Genomic DNA, 6,113 nt, shown 5'->3' on the forward strand with positions numbered 1-6,113 from the left:
CCACAGATGCTGCCTGACCCGCTGAGTTACTCCAGCACTCTGTGAAACGTCACCTATCCATGTTCTCCACAGATGCTGCCTGACCCGCTGAGTTACTCCAGCACTCTGTACCTTATTTCGTAGACCAGCATCTGCAGCTTAGCTCAGTTTAGAGATACAGTTATATCAACGGGTCGATGGTTGAAAGGGTCAAGAGCTTCAAATTCCTGGGCGTGCACATCTCTGAAGATCTTTCCTGGTCCGAGAACACTAATGCAATCATCAAAAAAGCACATCAGCGCCTCTACTTCCTGAGAAGATTACGGAGAGTCGGATTGTCAAGGAAGACTCTCTCTAACTTCTACAGTTGCACAGTCGAGAGCATGCTGACCGGTTGCATCGTGGCTTGGTTCGGCAATTTGAGCGCCCTGGAGAGGAAAAGACTACAAAAAGTAGTAAACACTGCCCAGTCCATCATCGGCTCTGACCTTCCTTCCATTGAGGGGATTTATCGCAGTCGCTGCCTCAAAAAGGCTGGCAGTATCATCAAAGACCCACACCATCCTGGCCACACACTCATCTCCCTGCTACCTTCAGGTAGAAGGTACAGGAGCCTGAAGACTGCAACAACCAGGTTCAGGAATAGCTACTTCCCCTCAGCCATCAGGCTATTAAACCTGGCTCGGACAAAACTCTGATTATTACCAACCACTTTCTGTTATTTGCACTATCAGTTTATTTATTCATGTGTGTATATATTTATATCATGGTATATGGACACGTTTATCTGTTTTGTAGTAAATGCCTACTATTTTCTGTGTGCTTAAGCAAAGCAAGAATTTCATTGTCCTATACAGGGACACATGACAATAAACTCACTTGAACTTGAACTTGAACAGCGTGGGGAAACAGGCCCTTCGGCCCACCGAGTCCGTGCCTTTTCAAGCACCCGTACACTAGTTCGATCCGACACAATTTACAGGAGCCAATTAACCTGCAGTCACGCACGTCTTTGGGGTGTGGGAGGAAACCGGGGAACATCGGGTCACGGGGAGAACGTGCAAACTCCGTACAGACAGCGCCCGTAGTCGGGATCGAACCCGGGTCTCTGGCGCCGTGAGGCAACAAAGTGCCGGCCCGTGCAGAGGGGCAGAGGGAGGGGTGCTAATTAAATAGCCCCCTCCAAAGAGTTATGCCCTTGTCCCACTTAGGAAACCTGAACGGACTTTGCGCCCCACCCAAGGTTTCCGTGCGGTTCCCGGAGGTTTTTGTCAGGCTTCCACTACCTGCTTCCACTACCTGCAACCTCTGGCAACCACCTGCAACCTCCGGGAACCTCAGGCGCAAAGTCTCCAGAGGTTTTCGTTCAGGTTTCCTAAGTGGGACATGGGCATTATAGGGTAACACGAGGAGAGCAGCCGTGTGCACTGCGTCATGGAATGATAGGGGCAACATGTTAAGTTGGGAGATGCTGCCACCTGGTGGGATAGAGATGTTCCTACCGCCTCCAACTATCATAAAATATGGCACAGTCAAAAACAAAGATCCTAGAGGATAGAAACATAGACAATAGGTGCAGGAGTAGAGGCCATTCGGCCCTTCGAGCCTGCACCGCCATTCAATATGATCATGGCTGATCATCCAACTCAGTATCCCATCCCTGCCTTCTCTCCATACCCCCTGATCCCTTTAGCCACAAGGGCCACATCTAACTCCCTCTTAAATATAGCCAATGAACTGTGTGGCCTCAACTACCTTCTGTGGCAGAGAATTCCACAGATTCACCACTCTCTGTGTGAAAAATGTTTTCCTCATCTCGGTCCTAAAAGATTTCCCCCTTATCCTTAAACTGTGTGTGGCCCCTTGCTCTGGACTTCCCCAACACCGGGAACAATCTTCCTGCATCTAGCCTGTCCAACCCCTTAAGAATTTTGTACGTTTCTATAAGATCCCACCTCAATCTTCTAAATTCTAGCGAGTACAAGCCGAGTCTATCCAGTCTTTCTTCATATGAAAGTCCTGACATCCCAGGAATCAGTCTGGTGAATCTTCTCTGTACTCCCTCTATGGCAAGAATGTCTTTCCTCAGATTAGGAGACCAAAACTGTACGCAATACTGCAGGTGTGGTCTCACCAAGACCCTGTACAACTGCAGTAGAACCTCCCTGCTCCTAGACTCAAATCCTTTTGCTATGAATGCTAACATACCATTGGCTTTCTTCACTGCCTGCTGCACCTGCATGCCTACTTTCAATGACTGGTGTACCATGACACCCAGGCCTCGTTGCATCTCCCCCTTTCCTAATCGGCCACCATTCGGACACTCGTCTAGTATCTTTGGTCAAAAAAAGCACAATATAGGATGTACTTCCTGCGGCAGCTGAGGAAGCACAATCTGCCACACGCGGGAGACAAAGAAAGAAAGAGATTGAACCTTTATTTTCCGCCTTCCATCACAGTGAGGAATGTGGAGGAGTCACTGTGGTGGATGTTGATGTTAAAATGGATTTAGTGTTTTGTTGCTTTTTCTCGTATGTTGCAAAACTTGGCTAATAACTATGATATATATGAATCCCCTCCGTAACTCCTTGGTCAATTCTTCCCTTCCCTCCCACAACCAGCCCCTCCCCGGGCACTTTCCCTTGCAACCGCAGGAGATGCTACACCTGTCGCTTTACCTCCCCCCCCCCCTCGACTCCATGCAAGGACCAAGCAGTCGTTCCAGGTGCGGCAGAGGTTCACCTGCATCTCCTCCAACCTCATCTATTGCATCCGCTGTTCTAGATGTCAGCTGCTCTACATTAGATTAGATTAGATTAGATATAATTTATTGCCACACAGCCAGGCTGGTGGAAATTTGGGTTGTCTGCAGCGATACAATAATAAAGAACACACAACCACAATAAAACTGTAACACAAACATCCACCACAGCATTCATCACTGTGGTGGAAGGCACAAAATTTGGCCAGTCCTCCTCCATTTCCCCCCCATGGTCAGGACCAGAGTCCAGAGTCAGTCCAGGATCGGCTCTTCCTCACCGGAGACCGTGGCTTTAAGTTGTTGTAGGCCGCAGGCCGGCGGTCAAGATTTAAAGTCCCCGCCGCAGCCAGAAGCACCGTAGACTGCAGGGCCGGCGGTCGAAGCTCCCCTCCAGGGGTGATGGTAAGTCCATGCCGGCCCCGCGGTAGAAGTCGGCCGCGGGCCGGCAGTGATGGCTTCTTCTTCCCCCGGGTCCCCAACGTGAGATCCCGGGCTGTAGACGCCGCACCAGCTGGAGCTCTGCAGATCGTGGCTTCAGGCTGCCAGCTGCCCCGGGCCAGCGAAACAGAGCGCTCCCCTCCAGCGAGGGCTCACCCACTCAGCGACCAGAGTCCACGCTGCGCCCACCGCTGAAGCCCCGGGCACGTCTCCGGGAAAGGCCTCGCCGATCCTTGATGTTAGGCCACGGGGGAGGCGACCTGGAAAAAGTCGCCCCTCCATGGAGGAGGTTGACCGAAGCCGTTTCCCCCACACCCCCCACACAAAGAAACATTAAATACAGGCTTTAAAACATACGAAAAAAATAAAAAAAAGTTGAAAAACTGACGAGCTACATGACATGGCTGCTGAGCGTAAGCTTGGCGATCGTTTCGCCCAACACCTCCGCTCGGTTCGCAATAACCAACCTGATCTCCCGGTGGCCCAGCACTTCAACTACCCCTCCCATTCCCAATCCGACCTCTCTGTCCTGGGCCTCCTCCATGGCCAGAGTGAGCACCACCGGAAATTGGAGGAGCAGCACCTCATATTCCGCTTGGGCAGTCTGCACCCCAGCGGCATAAACATTGAATCCTACAATTTCCGGTAGCCCTTGCTGTCTCCTCCCCTTCTCAGCTCTCCCTCAGCCCTCTGGCTCCTCCTCTTCCTTTCTTTCTTCTTCCCGCCCCCCCCCCCCCCCCATACATCAGTCTGAAGAAGGGTCTTGACCCGAAGCGTCACCTATTTCCTTCGCTCAATAGATGCTGCCTCACCCGCTGAGTTTCTCCAGCATCTTTGTCTACCTTCTGATATACAGATCGTACATATATACACACACACACACAAACAATCTTATCAAAGTGCAATAATAACAATAAGACTCTATTGTAGTTCAGAGCTTATTTGAGGTTGTAGTGTTTAATAGCCTGATGGCTGTGGGGAAGTAGCTGTTCCTGAACCTGGACGTTACAGTTTTCAGGCTCCTGTACCTTCTTCCCGATAGCAGGGGTGAGACGAGAGCGTGGGCAGGGTGTGGTGTGTGTCTCTTGACGATGCTGGCTGCCGTTTGGAGGTAGCAACTCCGAATTGTGAAAATTATAATGAACGCGAGCGGGTTTTAATATGTCAGAGTGAGGCCCGGTGCACACTGGAGGAACGGCACCTCATAGAAACATAGAAAATAGGTGCAGGAGTAGGCCATTCAGCCCATCCAGCCAGCACCGCCATTCATTGTGATCATCCCCTATCAATAACCCGTGCCTGCCTTCTCCCCATATCCCTCGACTCCACCAGCCCCTAGAGCTCTATCTAACTCTCTCTTAAATCCATCCAGTGACTTGGCCTCCACTGCCCTCTGTGGCAGGGAATTCCACAAATTCACAACTCTCTGGGTGATAAAGCTTTTTCTCACCTCAGTCTTAAATGGCCTCCCCTTTATTCTAAGACTGTGTGTGGCCCCTGGTTCTGGACTCGCCCAACATTGGGAACATTTTTTCCTGCATCTAGCTTGTCCAGTCCTTTTATAATTTTATACGTTTCTCAAAGGTCCACCTCATCCCCTCATCCTTCTAAACTCCAGTGAATACAAGCCCAGTCCTTTCAATCTTTCCTCAAATGACAGTCCCGCCATCCCAGGGATCAATCTTGCGAACCTAATTTGCATCTAGTTTGTCCAGTCCTTTTATTTTTTATTTCAGCTGGGAGCTTCCGCCCGTGGTATGAACATTGACTTCTCTAACTTGCTCTCTCTCTCCATCCCTCCCCCTTCCCAGTTTTCCCGCCAGTCTGACTGCTCCCAATTATATTTTATCTGTTTACTTTGTTCCCATCTTCTCCTGGCTAATTTTCATCTATTCTACATTTGCCTTGATCAACCTCTTTTGATGTCTTTTTTTCACACCTTACCCGTCCATATCTCTGTGTTTCCCTCTCCCCTGACTCTCAGTCTGAATCACTGGATGGATTTAAGAGAGAGTTAGACGGAGCTCGAGGGGCTAGTGGAATCAATAGACAATAGGTGCAGGAGTAGGCCATTCGGCCCTTCGAGCCAGCACCGCCATTCAACGTGATCATGGCTGATCATCCTCAATCAGTACCCCGTTCCTGCCTTCTCCCCATATCCCCCTGACTCCCCTATCTTTAAGAGCCCTATCTAGCTCTCTCTTGAAAGCATCCAGAGAACAGGCCTCCACTGCCCTCTGAGGCAGAGAATTCCACAGACTCACCACTCTCTGTGAGAAAAAGTGTTTCCTCATCTCAGTTCTAAATGGCTTACTCCTTATTCTTAAACTGTGTGTGGCCCCTGGTTCTGGACTCCCACAACATCGGGAACATGTTTCCTGCCTCTAACATGTCCAAGCCCTTAACAATCTTATATGTTTCAATGGGATCCCCATCCTATCCTTCTAAACTCCAGAGTGTATCAAGGAAAATGGGGAGAAGGCAGGCACGGGTTATTGATTGGGGACGATCAGCCGTGATCACAATGAATGGCGGTGCTGGCTCGAAGGGCCGAATGGCCTCCTCCCGCACCTGTTTTCTGTTTCTATGACCCGAAACGTCACCCGTTACTTCTCTCCAGAGACGCTGCCTGAACCGCCGAGTTACTCCAGCACTTTGTGTCTTTCCTTTGGTCAACCGGCATCTGCAGTTCCTGGTTTTCTCCCAGTATAACTCGGCCAGCCTTGTCGGTGCCCGCATGGGGAGGGGGGTGAGAAGGGCCTGTTGCCAGCTCCAGCTCTGTGACTGTGCTTCCCCCCCCCCCCCCCCCCCCCCCCCTCCCTCCCCAGGTCTGGCTGTCGACATGCCCACCTGGGATGGGATTCCTTCTCTCCAGAGACGCTGCCTGTCCCGCTGAGTTAGTTACCCCAGCATTTTGTGCCGTATCTACAAGAAG

This window comes from Amblyraja radiata, unplaced genomic scaffold, assembly GCF_010909765.2.
Source record: "Amblyraja radiata isolate CabotCenter1 unplaced genomic scaffold, sAmbRad1.1.pri scaffold_1091_ctg1, whole genome shotgun sequence".
Taxonomy (NCBI): domain Eukaryota; kingdom Metazoa; phylum Chordata; class Chondrichthyes; order Rajiformes; family Rajidae; genus Amblyraja; species Amblyraja radiata.